The sequence below is a fragment of the Helianthus annuus genome, chromosome 2 (assembly GCF_002127325.2).
Source record: "Helianthus annuus cultivar XRQ/B chromosome 2, HanXRQr2.0-SUNRISE, whole genome shotgun sequence".
NCBI classification, from domain to species: domain Eukaryota; kingdom Viridiplantae; phylum Streptophyta; class Magnoliopsida; order Asterales; family Asteraceae; genus Helianthus; species Helianthus annuus.
The window spans coordinates 34846694-34864824 of record NC_035434.2 but is presented as its reverse complement, the minus strand read 5'-3'; the positions used below and the strand labels follow the sequence as shown (position 1 = coordinate 34864824).

General features: G+C 39.1%; 1 long non-coding RNA gene across 5 annotated transcripts; it reads left to right on the top strand.

The window, feature by feature from the left end:
* The first annotated feature begins 14911 nt into the window (after positions 1–14911).
* LOC110939919 lies at positions 14912–17710 on the top strand. 5 transcript variants are annotated; one of them, XR_004885361.1, is made up of 5 exons: positions 14914–15241; positions 15348–15530; positions 16033–16124; positions 16306–16532; positions 17178–17710. It is a non-coding gene; the product is annotated as an uncharacterized LOC110939919 (long non-coding RNA). The 5 variants fall into 5 exon arrangements; XR_002592612.2 differs by having other exon boundaries at positions 14914–15530; XR_002592611.2 differs by having other exon boundaries at positions 14914–15534.
* Positions 17711–18131: the final 421 nt, after the last annotated feature.

Genomic DNA, 18131 nt, shown 5'->3' with positions numbered 1-18131 from the left:
GTGGTAAATGGAGATGGAATCCACGTGGATCCAACCAAGATCGAGGCGATCAAGGATTGGGAAACGCCAAAGACGCCAACTGAGATTCGGCAATTCTTGGGTTTGGCTGGCTATTACCGAAGATTCATTAAGGATTCTTCTAAGATCGCTCAACCATTGACGCTCCTCACGTAGAAAGATAAGAAGTTTGATTGGGGAATCAAACATGAAGAAGCGTTCCGGAGATTGAAAGAGAAGCTTTGTAACGCGCCAATCTTAGCACTACCCGAGGGTACCGATGATTTTGTGGTATACTGCGACGCTTCGTGTCAAGGATTGGGTTGTGTGTTGATGCAACGCCAAAAGGTTATTGCTTACGCATCACGCCAAATGAAAGTGCACAAAAAGAACTATACCACATATGATTTGGTGCTAGGCGCAGTGATATTTGCATTGAAGATCTGGAGACTTTACCTTTATGGTACGAAGTGTACAATTTTTACAGATCACAAGAGCCTACAACACATATTCAACCAGAAGGAGTTGAATATGAGATAAAAACGATGAGTTGAGTTGCTGAACGATTACGACTGCGAGATAAAGTATCATCCAGGGAAGGCGAATGTGATCGCCGATGCCCTAAGTCGAAAAGAGAGGATCAAGCCCATAAGGGTTAGGGCTTTAGAGATGATTATCCAAACCGATCTTTCCTTGCGCATTCGTGCCGCGCAAAAAGAAGCTCTCAAGGAAAGAAACCTTGAAGAGGAATATCTCCGTGGGATGGAGAAGTTATTGGTACCAAACAAGGAAGGAACGTTGTGTTTTGAGAAAAGGATTTGGGTTCCTTTGTTTGGAGGTTTAAGGAAGGTTATTTTCGATGAAGCTCACAAGTCGCGGTACTCTATCCACCCTGGAGCGGATAAGATGTACCAGGATCTTAAAGATTATTATTGGTGGCCTAGGATGAAAGGCGACGTGGCTGTTTATGTGAGCAAATGTTTAACTTGCGCTAAGGTAAAAGCGGAATACTAGAAGCCTTCAGGACTTCTGCAACAACCAGAGATTCCCAAGTGGAAGTGGGAACAAATCTCCATGGATTTTATTACAAAATTGCCAAGAACGCCTAGAGGCCATGACACTATCTGGGTGATAGTGGACCGATTAACGAAGTCAGCACACTTCTTGCCTATCCGAGAAAAGGATAATACAAGCAAATTGGCTGAAATTTACATGAGAGAGATTGTTACACGCCATGGAGTACCTCTCTCGATTATCTCCGATAGAGACGGAAGGTTCGTATCAAGGATATGGCAATCCTTCCAGGAAGTTTTTGGCTCAAAGTTGAATCTGAGCACTGCTTTTCACCCGCAGACCGACGGTCAAAGAGAGCGGACGATTCAGACGTTGGAGGACATGCTGAGAGCATGTGTTATGGCTTTGGGCGGTAGCTGGGATAAGCATTTGCCTCTGGTTGAGTTTTCATACAACAACAACTACCACATCAGTATTGGTGCCGCGCCTTTCGAAACTTTATATGAGCGCAGATGCAGATCACCGCTCTGTTGGTCTGACGCCGGTGATAGACAGTTGGTTGGTCATGATGTAGTCCAGGAAACCACAGATAAGATTGCACAGATACGAGATCGCATCGGTGCGGCTCGTGACCGGCAGAAAGCCTACGCGGATCGAAGCAGGAAACCTCTAGAGTTTGAGGTTGGGGATACGGTTTTGTTGAAGGTATCACCCTGGAAGGGTGTGGCACGCTTTGGGAAGCGTGGAAAGTTGAAATCCGAGGTATATTGGACCGTTCAAGATCTTGGAAAGAATCGGGTTAGTAGCATACAAGTTGGATCTACCTGCTGAACTGAATGGAGTTCACGATACATTCCATGTATCCAATCTGAAGAGGAGTCCAACTCAAGTTACCGTTGCCATTCCCAGCGACGAAATTCATGTTGACGACACGCTCCATTTCGTTGAAGAACCTGTTGAGGTCACGGATTGGAAAGTAAACAAGACCCGCCGGAGCAGTGTCAAGCTCGTCAAGGTTCGTTAGAATGCTAGACATGGTCCTGAATTCACCTGGGAGCGTGAGGACCGAATGAAAAAGAAATACCCCCACTTATTTCCTAAGAACCCTTCTTCTACAAGCAGAACTTAAAATTTCGGGATGAAATTTCTTTAACGGGGGGAGAATGTGACAACCCTCACTAAACCAGGTATCCGTACGATTTAATGAATGATTAATTACTGCTTAATTACTGTGCTTACTTGAAATTACTGATGAACTGCTACTTGACTGTTGATACTTGTACATATCTGCATCATACTTTACATATCGTCACTACATTATTCACATACTGAACTCTAGTGACAAACATGATGCACAAAAGCACAGTAGCACTATGAACGGATAACCTATTGAACATGCTGATAAAGCCAGCATCAGGCAGATAATGCCTCTAAGGCCTGTATGAGCCAGAAATATTTTACTACACCCATAGTGAGTGTAGGGATACAAGGGTTGTAGAACTGCGTCCCTAGGTGATAATTATAGTGACCGGATGTGCTTAAAACGTACTTCGAGTACAAAATTCAGCACTTTAAATAAAAATTCAGCATTAAGCTAACTAGTAAAGTGCCAAAACATGAGAAAATATTACTAGACACTTTCCAAAGTGTCGGGAATGAATTGTGTCACTAAAAGAAATAATAACGACACTTTATATACTTATTTAGCGCTTTAACGGAGTAATATCCAACCGTACAACCGGACTTAACCCGGGACATAAAAATATTGACATCAACATTATTTTTTCTTTTTCTGAGCCAGTTAGGGTCCCTGAATACCCTAACACCCGTTATATATTACAACACACATAACACACTTATTATTATTATTTTTTTCCTAACTAAACTAACTTATAACCCTAACTAACTAGTTAAACCCAAACCAAATACCCCCCTTATATAAACGATCGTTCCCCAAGAGGGGGACACACCCTTGACCTTGGTTGATTAATTTATCCTAATGTCTAATATCTTCCATACATAGCAACCATAGGGTTTTAGAATATAATAGTTTATATAATGGCTAAACGAATAAACCTCACATTCACAAATCCCACTTCAAGAATTGCCTTTATTTCTTTTCCCTCTCTTTGATCGGCCGAGATCTCACCACCATCCATCACCACTTTCAATTTTCAAACTTGTTATTTTACATACACTCAAGGGTGAAGGACTACATATAAGGAGGCTCGGTGCTTGCGAAATCAAAGGGACCTCTCTTCAACGCTATTAACCACCCATTTTTCGTCTAGTTTCTTCCCTAGCCACGAGCTAGTAGTAAGTGACTCTAAACGCCTTCTTAAGCTTATCTAAAGTGGTTAATACGATGTATAACTGTTAAAACTCGAAATCTTACAAAAAGGAGCATTAAAGTCTACTAAAAATATGAAAAATGATGGTTAAAAGCTCACTAGTTGTGTAAATGTTGTAGTAATTGAAATTAGTGGTTATTTAGACCCGATCTATGTTGTGGTAGCTCGGATCATCGTTTAACCCAGTTTGGTCATGATCACGAATCATGACATAAGGTTGTTTTGAATAGAATAAGGGTTAAAAGGTGAAACTCTACCACACGCGAATCATGAACTTGTGTAAAAATGTTTTACTTGCGAAATAGTATTTAAAACTAGCAGATCTACGTATCTACAGGTGGTATTTTCAAAGAACCACATATCATAGAAATCATGTTTTCTAAAAACGGATCTTACACTAACAAGCATGATTTTTATAAACCACAAGTGTGTAAACACTTGTGAAATAAAAAGTTTCGACAAAATAACGATCTTTGTAAAAGAAGACGGGAAGTTGTAATGACGGATTTACTCTAAAAACGAGGTTTTTAAGAAATCAAATTACTTTATATAAAGATCCACAAAATGTAATGGGATTTACACTATAGTTTCGGAAAAACTACAAGTTCACGTGATTATGCGATTTACATACTTGTCGACTAGTTGGTTGTGTCGGATATTGTTTGATTGAATAAAGAAGTTGTTGAGTTAATTTATAAAAGAAAATCATACGCTTGAAAGCGTGGCCACCTCCAGTTACAGAGGAAACTCTGGCGAATTTTTTTTCTAAAAACCTAACACTTAGAATTATTTTTACTACAAGTGTTAGAACTACTTTTTGACATATTTTCAAAATATAAATTTCGCCACGACTTTATTTACAAACATCGGAGGTGGGATTTTTACAAAATTAAACGTGATAAATATATAGTTAGTAAATATATTTTTCACAACGTCACTTGTCAATTATTTTGTGAAATGTTTAAATATTATTTTTAGGGTAAAAATAATATTATCGAACGTTAACGAATCCAAAATAATACGAACGCTTTCACGACAAACATATAAGTTACATCGGTAATTATTATTACCACTCGAATGATAAAACGTAACTTACGCATTATACGGAAATATTCATGAACGCGTATTTTGTCAACGTATTATTTTGGGAAAATTTTGTGAAGTGAAAATATAATATTTTTTTAGAAAAATATTTATATTTTGGAGTTAGAAATAAAATATAATTTAAGTGGGACTTAATAATATAATTCGAACGCACATGTATTAAATCCCTCATCCTTGGGAAGGAGATTAACTACCAAGTATATACGGGAAGTAAACACGAAATAGTTGTCTAACTATTTCCCAAAAACTTAAACTATAAAGCTAAGGCACGGCCGTCCGTCTAATAGAATTAGCACATGTAGGTCGTTGCACAGCTGCTTGATTTGGAGTACTTGGTAGAGACGCACCGACTGTGAGTTCATGTCCCCCCCCCCCTCTTTTCTCTTAACTGTTTTCAGTTTTCTAAACTGCGGGGGTGAAATACATGTTACTATGATTACGAATATTTCTTACATGGTATGGTCAGCTAAGGAAGGAACTGTTAGGTTATGTGATTTGGGTAGGTGAAACCTTAAGAACATTAGTCCTCGTAGTACGATCGAGGGATACAAGTGATAGGCCCATTTGAGCATAACAAACCCCACCCATGCGCCCTAAGGTTGGACCATGTGGTGACTTTGTCTTAACACCACCCATGCGCCCGCAGGTTGGACCATGTGGTGATCTTGTCGTAACACCACCCATGCGCCCGCAGGTTGGACCATGTGGTGACCTTGTCGTAACACCACCCATGCGCCCGCAGGTTGGACCATGTGGTGACCTTGTCCTATCCCCTCCCATGCGCCCGCAGGTTGGACCGTGTGATTACACATTAACTGATCTGTTTCCTTATTTGCTTTCATACCAGAGTTTACAAAATATTCACACTTGCAATGATTATAAGGGTTTATTCGCGCGCACATACTAAACACATGAACTCGCTCAACATTATTGTTGATTTTTCAACTTACATGTATTTCAGGGAATTAAAGGATCTGGCACGGTATGGCACGTTTTCCCGCTGCACTAGTTTCCGAGGTCATCCGGGGTTTAGGGAATGTGACTCTTTCCTGGACAAGTCACAGTCCTTAAACTGTGTTTATGTTTTGTTTGTTTGTTGAACAAGATTATGGTTGTTAGGGTGTATTCCCGTTAAAACAATGGTATTGTATTTGGTTTTCAAAACTTAATGGATGATCTTGCATGTTTTTAATTCATATAGCTTTGTTATGACTAAGCTATGGTATTAAGAAGTCACACAAAATTAACCACGCTTCCGCAAAGCCAGGGTGTGACATGATGATAGCCTGAATGTAGATCGATCTTCGAGAAACACTTAGCACCTTGCAGCTGATTGAATAAGTCGTCGATTCGAGGCAAAGGGTATCGGTTCTTGATGGTTAACTTATTCAACTCCCGATAGTCGATGCACATCCTGAACGATCCATCCTTCTTTTTGACGAAAAGGACTGGCGCGTCCCAAGGAGAGGTGCTCGAGCGAATATAACCTTTTTCAAGTAATTCCTGGAGTTGGTTAGAGAGTTCCCGCATTTCGGATGGAGCGAGTCGATATGGGGCTTTGGCAACAGGATTAGCTCTCGGAATAAGGTCGATATGAAAGTTGATATCACGACTTGGCGGTAGCCCAGGAAGATCATTAGGGAACACCTGAGGAAATTCACGAACCACTGGAACGTCCTTGACTTCAGCTTTCTTTTTCTTTCCCTTTTCTGCTACTACAATGTTGGCCAAAAAAGCTCTGTATTCCTTGCGGAGATACCTACTGGCTTAGATACATGACATTAGCTTGAGACCCTTCGAAGCTGTTTCACCATACACACATAACAAATCACCATTCGCGAGTGAGAATCGAATAATCTTTTCAAAGCACACAACTTCAGCATGGTTTTTACGAAGAAAATCCATGCCTACTATTATGTCAAAACTTCTGAGTTGCATTTGAATAAGGTCGATAGGGAAGATGTGATTGTTGTGCTCGAGAGTACAATCACGAAGAACAGAGTTAACGGTGACAGTTCTTCCAGTAGCGACTTCAACTTCGAATGACGAGGGGAGATAAGAGCGCTTACGATTAAGGAGTTTCTCGAGTTTAAATGATACAAAGCAGTTATCGGCTCCAGTATCAAACAAACATGATGCATAAATACCATTCACAAGGAACGTACCATTGACCACGTTGTTGTCAGCCTGAGCCTGACGGGCATTGATGTTGAAGGTTCGGGCACGGGCTGCTTGCTGTTGTTGCTGGGGTTCTTGTTTTACTACCCTGTTCAGGCACATGTTTGCGAAGTGGTTAGGGTCACCTCACGCAAAACAGACCCGGGCATTGACTGCCGGTGCTTGAGCTGCTGGCTGGCCTTGAGGGGCTGGATGTAGAGCTTGATGAGCGGCGGCTTGAACTGGGGCTTAACGGGGACCATAGCGGCAGTTCGTAGTGAAATGGCCGTAGAGGTTGCAGTGGGCGCAGAAACGACAGGCGAGTCCCACCAGATGATGATACGAGCATGTCGGACAGAGCGGGTGGGGACCTGTGTAAGCGCGCTTCGCTGGCGGCGCATTAACCACTGGAGCTTGTCGGTGGTGAGACTGCTGCTGAGCCGATACAGCTTGCAGAGGAGCAGCAGTTGTTGTCACAGCACAGTTGTTGTTGCTGTTGTGCTTCTTTCTTCTTCTTGATGACTTGGAGGGTTGAGCAGATGAGTCGGTGGTTGCTGCTGTGGTGGCTTGGTGCAGAGACTTGGTATGCTTATCCCAAAAACCAGACTTTACCCGCTTGTCATTGATCTCAGCGGCAAGTAGGTAGGTCTCTTCGATCGATGAGGTCTTGGCAGCATGAACGAAATCGGCTACACAATCTGGCAGGGTTCGAATATACTTCTTGATGGCCATGTCCGGAGTCTTGACTTGATCAGGGCAAATGATGCTAAGCTATTTGAAGCGAGCAGTCAAAGCAGCGTTGTCTCCATCATTCTGCTTGATGTTCTAAAACTCGTCCTCCAGCTTTTGGCGTTCATGGGGTGGGCAGAATTCGTCCATCATAATGGCCTTTAGCTCTTCCCAAGTCAGCTCATAAGCTGCATCATTCCCGCGTTTGTTTCGTTCGGCCGTCCACCAGTCTAGAGCTCGGGACTGGAAGACGCCTTTGGCATTGAGGGTGCGGAGATTTTCAGGACAGCCGCTTTGGCGCAGAGTGACTTCAACAGAATCAAACCATTGAAACATGGCATTAGGGCCATCTTCTCCGGTGAATTCTTTAGGTCCGCATGCCTTAAACTGTTTGAAGCTGAACCCAGCCTTGTTAGCATCTTTGGGGGCGTTGGTTCGCGACTCTTTAGACGACTTGCTAGCGTTCTCATACACATCGCTTACAGCTTTTGCCACACTCTTGGCGATGAGAGTAGCGAGACGCTTGTCTCTCTTCTCTTGGCGAGTCAGATGGTGTCGGGATCCAGACGACGACATGGTCTGCAATAGACATCGTCACAGGACTCAACACAGCGAAATCAAATCTCACCTCACACGTCTAGACTACTAAAGCTCAGGAACACGAGTAAGGCACGAATCACATAACCACATAGGCACAGAAGCACAAAATCCACATACCCACAGAAGCACATAAGCATGTAGGGCACAGATCCATAGAAGCACATAGACACATAAGCACAGAAGCACATACACATTTAATCACAGATGCAGTTAGTATCATGTAATCCTTTTACCTGCACACAGTAGCACATACTGTATCCTGACTGCATCTAAGTTTTTGCGAGTATTCGAATATAGCGGTCACGTGTAGCATATCAAGTAGCATAGTATAGTATGACCTAACTTAGTCGTATAGTGCAGCATAGCATAATATCGTCTAGGCTGCAACAACTGGATATCAGATTAAGATAGGATCGCAATGCGAGTCGTGTGTGTTGGTCGAAATGATAGCAAAAATTCGAATAACTTTCTGAAAATGTAAACACGTAAACGGACAAAGCACACATAACACCTAAAATCAACGAGTCATCAAAGTACACGGTTGCGGTTCTCGGAATCGAAACACATAAAATCGAGAGATAGATTGTCTGCGGCTACTAGATATCGACTATCCAAAGCAATTCGACTATTCACAGTAGACTTGTCGTCACTTTCGACTTTCGGGTCCGCGCTTTCTGCCTCGATTCTTGGGCAGTCCACACATTTCCCTAGGTCATACTTGTGAGTTCAGGTCGTTGGAGTCCGTCGATGCTTTGGTGAGATGAAAATAAAATATGAAACAAGTCGTTAAGGTTAGGGTTTCACCCCTAGCTTAGCAACTTCTTCCTTGCTTTAGCAAAAATTGGGGAGATTACGCATCAAAATATGGATTTCACTCCTGATTTGGTATAATTCTCCTTGTTTATTTCAAAAGTAATAAGATACGCATGAATAGATGGATGAAATCAGCATTAACCAGGCAATTTAGTCAAGAGTTTATGGTTTTCACACCTAATGCTGACTAAATCGTCTGACTTTTAATTTTGAAAATTCGAGTGCAGTGATAGCGAAGAATTGTAGATTAGAGCACATAAACTTGGTCTGTTGGTCCCTAACTATAGTCTAGGTCTCTATGACAGCGACCTGGACTAGGTCGTGTCTTGCCTAATTCCCTATAGTCATGGCTCTGATACCAATCTGTCACACCCCAACTGATGGCGGAATCATCCGGGCCTGGCACTGAGCAAAACAGATTGTCCAGAAGTTTCCATAACAACTATTTATATAATCCAGTTAAAGATACGTCCCATACCGTATCCCGAATAAACAAATACATTATTACAGATAGCATCCAAACAAGAAATTCTGTTCCTACAACTCAGATTTAAACATAACATAACAAAACTAAATATTGTTTATTTGCTTCTAAGACCCAGCCTGACAAGATCTACAGACAACTATGCCCTAGTTGCTCATTCTTGATAAACAACTATTTGTTGGGGGCCTCTAAAGCTTTATTCTAGCTTCGCTTCCCTAGCAAGCAAATATCTTAAACACCTATCACACACGTTAAAATAAAGTCAATACATATAATGTAAAGGTGAGCATACAAGTTTGATAATAGCATATAGAGTTCAAATAGTTTACGCATAACCAGCACGTACACAGAAGAAAACGAAGCATGTTAATTATCGACATGGATCTATCGATACCAATGACTGCGGGTTGACTGTCCGAGACAGTTCGCAATACATGATTACCACCGTAAGGAATTGTCCTTAACAATCCCCGTGTGAACGGGTGCTGAGTCCAAACTATAGTACTACATCGTTAAGGCAGGTAGACAGCATCCCACGTGTAAACATAACAACAAGCATTCAATTAGTCACGTAATACACGCAGGACGGTTAGCGCATAAAATATTGAGTAGTGTGTTCGATTGTGATTTGATATGTAACGTATGTAACACCCAAAAGTGCTAAAGCAAAAAGGGTTCGAGTATACTCACAGTGATTGATTGAATGGATTGAAGGGAGCGCTTGAAAGTAGGATTAGCCTGAATAGTTCGATACATAACGATGAGCGAAACGTAAAATGGAAACAAGCGTAACTGATCCAAACAGCCTGGTCGATCGAACAGCAGGTTCGATCGAACGGTTGTTCGTTCAGTTTGAAAGTCCGTTTAGACAGTCTGTTCGATCGGCCGGCTGGCTCGATCGATTGGACTGTTCGAGTGGAGTGTTTCTGCCTCTAAGTAGGATGTGTTTGTGTATGATGGTTTGAACTTTTGAAGTTTTCATTGTAGTATTTGAGAACACTGAAGTGTTATTACCTTTCAGGTCGATCGATCGAACGGTCTGTTCGATCGGCCGGCTTAACCGATCGGTTATACACTTCATTAGTGGGTCCTCAGCTGGATGTCACTCGATCGAGTAGCATGTTCGATCGGGTGGCACCTCTTACTACGAACGAGTTGTAAAATCGATTCAATGTTGAAGCATAGTATCTCATGATCCGATGAGTAATGTTGATAAACAGTTGTTTGATCGAACAGTACCTCGTTCAATACCATGCTTCATGAAATTGTCAATGCGGGACTACATGCTAGCCGATCGGCTGGCCTGGCCGATCGGCTGGTATGTCCGATCGGTTGGGCTGTTCGTTCGAACAGCCTAACCGTTCGGCCAGCATCCTGACCTGGTCGGCCTGTTCGTCTAACACTTGGCTGTTTTGGGTTATTGACGTTATCTCGAGATTCCTTGACAACGAGTTTGAACAATGGAACCTTCGTCCTTACCCGTTCATCCCGTTCGGACAGGAATCACCCAAGTCCGGCCGGTGGACGGTTCGGAACTGTGGTTTAACGCTTAACCCGTAATCGGTGAACCTCGTAGATAGAATCTGAATCTTGAACCACGCAACCATTACGATCACTAGTGAGTTGGCTCAAGCTCTGTTTCTACCGGTTTGATGACATTGAGTGTAAAAGAGTTGAAAGAAAGTTGAAATCATTCTTTCAATCCTTTACATCGTGTAATTGTTTAGGTCTTTGATAGATCTTTACTTATTTATGTGGAAATTGGTTAGATCCGAGCTATTCACGGTGGATTGAGGCCAGTACATGATGTTCTTGAAGAACACCATGATGACATCATCATCCTTGAATGCCTAGATCTTGGTGATTTCACGGTTAGAAATCAAGATTTGAAAGATAGAAAGGTGAAGGGACATGCATTGATAAAAAACGTACAAGATTTAGAGTGAAAACTTACCGGATTTGAGAGAAATCTGAGAAAAGATGAAGAATGCAAGTCTGGTCTGTCAGAGCTTTCCAAAAGTGGAAAGGATGACAATGACAGGGCTATTTATAGGCTCCAAAAGAGGAAAGGGCTGGCCGATCGGCCAGGCTTCCCGATCGGACAGCCTGTTCGATCGAACAACATGTTCGATCGGCTGGTAGCCTGATCGATCTGCAGGCTAGTTCGAGTGTTCGGCGCGACGATTTTTGATATTTCGATCTCGATTGAGGACGATACGGTTACGATAGAGTTTCCTATTCAAATTACTTTTAATCCCAACCACTATATCTAACATACAATCATCTACATTCAATATTTGACTTCGGTTTCGATTAAGTTTCGAGCTTCGATTCGAGTTTCGATTGATTCGATTGAATACCACACAAAACATAAGGTAAACATGCACAAGTAACACATAAGGCACACACACACGTAATATAATACCAAATTCGCATAATTCGAGTCTCGAGTTTGATTGATGAGTCGATTAGCTTGGTTATTGATTGATTAACTTTATCGCATTGTTACTTCCTATTATTCACAGTCGTAAATCGGTCGCATTGATTAAACATTCGATCATTTATTTAGACAACACTTACTCCACATAATACAAAAATAAGAAAAGACTATTTACAGTCAAAGAAGTCAAAGTTGACTTGGACTTTGACTTTGACTTTGACATTCGAAAACACGGGGTGTTACATATATGGCCTCAAATCCAAATCTTTATTTCCTCTCCAATACCAATTGAATTATACCTCATGGCAAAAACCATGTCTGTCAAAACCACGAAAGTATATTTTTAACTTTTAAGCCGTACTCAATCCAAATGAATTTGAAATGACTACAAATGCCATTTAAACAAATATATTACATCCTATTTAACCTTGAAGTTAATTATATATATAGAAGCCAGTTAACATACAGTATGGCTTAACGTATGGCTTAACGTACATTACGTACGTGATTGTATTTTCAACGTGCGATTTAATTCTTCTAACATGCGATTTGTAAAACTAAATACACCATGCGAAAAATACACATGCAATTTTAATAAAGTACACACACATGCGATTTATTAAAAGTATAGCCAACTTCATACATATACAATACACACATGCGATTTATTAAAAGCACAACCAACTTCCTACATGCGATTTATTAAAAGCACAAGCAACTTCATACATATACAATACACACATGCGATTTATCAATAAAGTACACACATGCGATTTAATTCTCCATGAACAATGCACCCACTTTTATGCACATGCGATTTTATTTTTTAACATTTAGTACATGCGATTTGCCATCACGTGCGTAATGTACGATAAGCCCTATTATGCATTACACTTTATATATATATATATATATATATATATATATATATATATATATATATATATAGGGTGGGAGTTATTTTTCCTACAAAGTGTAAAAAAGTTAAAAAAACACCAGAATGTTAACTATAAAACACACTGAAAACCCACAAATAACATAGTGGAGGTTATTAAAACACAATATTCGTGGTTTTTGTTTTGTGTTTTGGAAGATAAGGTGTTGATTATCGAATGATTAACATTAGTGTGTTTTATGTTGATTAACATGTTGTGTTTTATATTCAATATTGTATTCTTCTTCCAACGAGATGTGCCACAAGTTGGACACTGAGAAGCATCCTTGTGTTCTTTCCAGAATAGAACACAATCATTTTCACATGCATGAATCTTTTCGTATTTTAGACCTACTCCTTTTAGCAACTTCTTAGCCTCATATATACAGTTAGGAATTGTATTGTTTGATGGTAAGATATCTTTTAAGACACCCAACAAAGCATTAAACCTAGCATCAGACCATCCAAATTGACATTTCAGATGTTGAAATTTCAATAATCCACTAAGTGCATTATACTTTGACCCTTCGTAATGTGGCTTAGCACATTCTTCAAGAAGTAATTTCAATGAATCAGGATCATTCTCTACATATGTGAAGGCATCACGTAGCATTTCCGTTGTATAATCGAAGTCGGGATGTCTAGATTTATTAGGGATACTAGAATCAAGGTTGGGAAGTGTTTCTCCATGGAAAGACCAAACCTTATAATTTTCATGGAAACCGCGGGCAACCAGATGATAACGCACATTGTCAATTGAGTGATAGCAAAAACTGGTACAATCTACACAAGGACACAGAATAACATCTGATTTTGGATTATTAGATTGGGCAAACTCTAAAAAGGCTTCCACGCCTTCTCATTATGCATTTGATAATCTATCAGAGAAAATCCATGATTTATCCATGACCTTTGTTACTAGAAGCAATATGAACAAAAAACACAATCAAAATTTAAACTTAAATGAATAATCCAAAAATATAATAGAAGCAACATGAACAAATACAAAATCACAAGAGGAGAAAACGAGAGAGGAAATAACATGACACAATATTATTGAGTGGGTAAAAAGTTGCATCCACCCCTTACACCCTAAGCCCTAATAATTACCAAATTACTCTTATGAATCAATTACCATAGATTTTCTACAACACAACAATCAGACATTTATAATAACAAACATCATATCTATAATCTATAATACTATATAAAGAAAAAATGATGTATACACATGTAATTTTACATGGCGTTCAATACTTTAAATAGTATGTACAAGTAATGATTGCTTGTTTTGTAAGGATAAAATTGTAAAAAGGTGAAGTTTTTAAGACACTAGAAGGGTATGATAGTAAATTACACATTCACCCATACTCACACACTTAAAATTAGGGCTGCAAACGAACCGAACGAACACGAACACGGCCTTGTTCGTGTTCGTTTGTTAAGGATTTCATGTGTTCACGAACAGTTCACGAACACTTACCGAACGGGATTTTTTGTTCGTGTTCGTTTGTTAAGGAAATGAACTTGTTCGTGTTCGTTTGTGTTCGTTTGTTAATTTACGTACCGAACACAAACGAACGTTCATGAACGCACATAGACGCAAACGAACACAAACAAACGTTAATGAACATAAACAAACACAAACGAACATATATTTACTTTCGAAGATGATCATAACAAAAAAAACACTAAGTAGATCCACCCAAAATATACCAAGCTAATTATCTAAACTTGAGTAGCTTAATATATAATTTTTATAAACATAACTAACACAAAGTAGTGTCTCAATACTTCATCTTAAACTTCAAGTCTCCATTTAATCCACCAAAATAACCTTGAGATCGTCTATAACCAAAATAAACTTGAATTCGTCCAACCATCATCAAGTACGCTCAACACATATGACATAAACAAACGATAAAATATAAGTTGGGCCAAACAATATAATATAATATAAGTTGGGTAATAATATATATATATATATATATATATATATATATATGTATGTATATATTCCTATACACAAACGGACACGAACATAAACAAACGAACACAAACGAACGTAAACGAACACGTTACCGAACGTTCACGAACACAATTGAACGAACATGGCCTTTGTTCATGTTCGTTCATTTAACTAAACGAACGAAATTTTTTGTTCGTGTTTGTTCATCTATTAAACGAACGAACACAAACGAACTTCCCGCCGAACGGTTCATGAACTGTTCGCTGAAAGTTCAGTTCGTTTGCAGCCCTACTTAAAATCTTTTCCAACCCTACCCTCAAGAAACCTAATCGACCTCTGTAGTCGATTTGCATTTAATCTGATCGTTACTTCACTTCATCTTCCTTTTCTGTATTCAATTCTCATTATAAACCCCAAACAAAATTCTTAATAGGAGAGAAGCTAGAATGAGAAGGCAGGGAATGTGACTTACTCCGAAAGTGAACCAGCTACGTTACTCCGGCCACCCTATCGGTCAACCTCGGTGATAGAGACCGATGCTTTGTTTTGGGGATTAACTGGTGGGGTTGAACCTATACAGCAACGACGATGTACCGATTAGGCGACAAATCAGGTTCCGGTCAAGGCTAGGGTTCCAGCGAGTACGTCGGTAAGCTTTCCAAAATTCACAATATGTATTTGCTTAGTAGATATGTGATTCATAGTAATAGCGAGTACCGATCATTCTCTTCCTACAAAAACCCTCACGAGTGCAGGGGAGGTGGTTGTTGACGGTGTGTAATCTCAATTGTCGATTCCGATGAACAGAGCCATGTCTGCTTCTTCTAAATCAAGCCTTTGTTCTCTGTTTAGAAGTGATGCACTTCACAAAGACCCTAGGGGGTTTATTGTGAGACGATTTTCACTTCTGTTCAGAGTCTGGTCATGAATCAGGGGATGTAGGTGAACTTTTCTTTACCTTTTAATATTTTTAATTTACTTTGAAATTGTTCAAATTGATCTTGATATAATCTGTATGTATTATAGTTTTTGATTGTCTTTTTAGTGAATCGAAATTGTTATGCATTTTGTTAGCATCTTGATTTTAATCACGAGATTTGAGAATATGGTTCATTTTCAATGGTTCTTTTGTTCATGCATATAATATAAAGTATAAATTCAATAAACTACACAATAGTTGAAGATCACAAATATCAAGCATTCTAAAAACTATATATAATTGAAGTCAAGATCCAGTGGATACAAGATTACTTGGTATGAACGGATGACTGATATTCTGAGCAAACTTTAATGTTTAACTATGTTGTTTCAGGTCTTAGTGCCTAAAAATGGAGAGTTGTTTAGCTTCTTTTTTTATAAAAGCAAAGCCTACTGAGTTCGAACTTCGCATTAGCAGAGTTCTTTGGTTTAAATGCCTAAATGAAAATTTTTATTATGTAGGGTTGGATAGATGTGTGAAATTGTGGTCATATCTAATGATTTAGAGGTCATCAAAGCTGGTTGGGCTAAGTCATTTGCACCATTTCCTAAAGGTACATATTTGATAATGACAGTCCCTTAGCAGAGTTCTTTGGTTTAAATTTATTATTGACTGGCTAAAGGGGGCCATACTACTGAATCTTAGGTTTCCTATACCCGAACAACTTTGATGATTAAAAACATTCCTAACAATTAAGACAAAGATATCATTTTCATTATTATTGGCATTTACAGATTGATAGTGATGTTCACGTTCTGGTGTTAGACAAAAAAATCTGTGGAGATGTTCAAAGTAAACTGCTAACGGTTCTTGAAAGTGGCAAACCAAACTAGCTGGGTTGATTGGACTGGACTGGTCAAATTGGTTCAGTTTGGCGGTTTGAACCAAGGCCTCAACCAAAACTTTCTATAATTTTCAGTTTTGTTTTATGTGCAGTGGGAGTTTAGGTTCGCTTAACCAGGTGATTCTTAATGTTTTTTTTTATTTATCTAATTAGTTAAAAGTTTTTCGCTTTTTAATCTTTTACATTCTTATTTATAGGTATCAATTACTTACTATTGTTGTTCAAACTTTTTATCTTCTATAGCTCCATTTTTTTTAATTTTTTACTTGGTTATTGCTGGAGATGATTACGATGATGTTACTGCTAAAAAAGTACGGTATACGAAGCATTACGTGTTGAAAATTTTTGAATGCTTTAGGTAGCTTTACGAAACCGAAAATGTAGCAAGGATCAAGCAGGTTTGATTTGTAGGATTGTGAATTTGTTTTTTCTACAAAGATTTGAGTATTGAGGATATACTGTAATTCTGTTAATCCAATAATACGTAGGTTTGTGCCTGTTTTTAAGGTTAGTCTTTGTTGTTCTTACTTATTTGTTTGCATTTTCATTGTTGTGAAAAGGGGATTTGACTTCATTTTAGAACCATAAAAGTTTCATCAAAGTTACCTTTGTTGGTTGTAACAAGATGCATGTTAATGCCTCCAAGAATTCTAGGGAGTGGCTGGACCCACATTGTCATGAGTCTGAGTTTTAAAAAGAGACAACCTCTTTAAAAGCTTTTGACTGTTGTGAGTTTTTGAACTAGTTACTTTTTTTTTGAAGGGTAACTTTCATTAATGAAGAAGCCGACCCAAAGCAGGCCGTCCAACAGAAACAACTACAAGATTACATATTTACAAAAGAGCTCCACTTTCCCCAAACCGATTGAGGTAAGATAAGTCTTGCTGGATTGCTATTTTTCTTTTAAGTTTTCACATAGTTTCAACATAGTCACAGAAATCGCTCATCCTCCCGCGAATTCCGTATTGGATCGTTTTGTACCAAATCGGTACTGGTACGTGACTGGAATTGAATGATACGCTGTACCAATTTGATTTTTCAATCACTCAGATGTTGTTGGGTTCTGTTAATTGGATCGTTAATTTAGGCTAGCCGCTGCAAGAGAAAACGCGTCTGGTACGTATGGTAATATCAAATCAGAAATCACGTGTGAAAATAGAGATAGGGCCACTATTATCAGAAAGTTTGTTGAACATGGAACGAATCGTTGTCCGATTGGGCTAAGGGTATATCAGAAAGTTTATGTTTATTTTTTCTATTTCGTAATATGAAGTTTGGATTTTTATTATTTGGTTTATGAATTTAGTAATTTCTGTTTTAATTTTTGTATATCGAACAGGACTCAATGGTACACCGTACCGGATCGTACCAAAATGAACCTACCTACCCCCCTCCGGGAAACACGATGTTGTGGTTCCAATCGGTACAACCGAATGGCCAGAAAATAGATAGAAAACTAGAAAGAATTTTAGAGAGATATTTAGACTAATTTTCATTCATAAAAAGAAATACACATACATACACTATTTAAATAGAAATCACACTATTAACCATCTAACCTACTACTCACACTAATAACCCACTACTCAACTAATAACTAAATATGGAGATAAAAAAGGAATCATGCAAATCATGTGGAAAAAAGAAAGTGAAAAAAGAAAGTGGCACGTAACATTCCCTCCTACTCAAAATAATCCTTGTCCACAAGGATGAAGT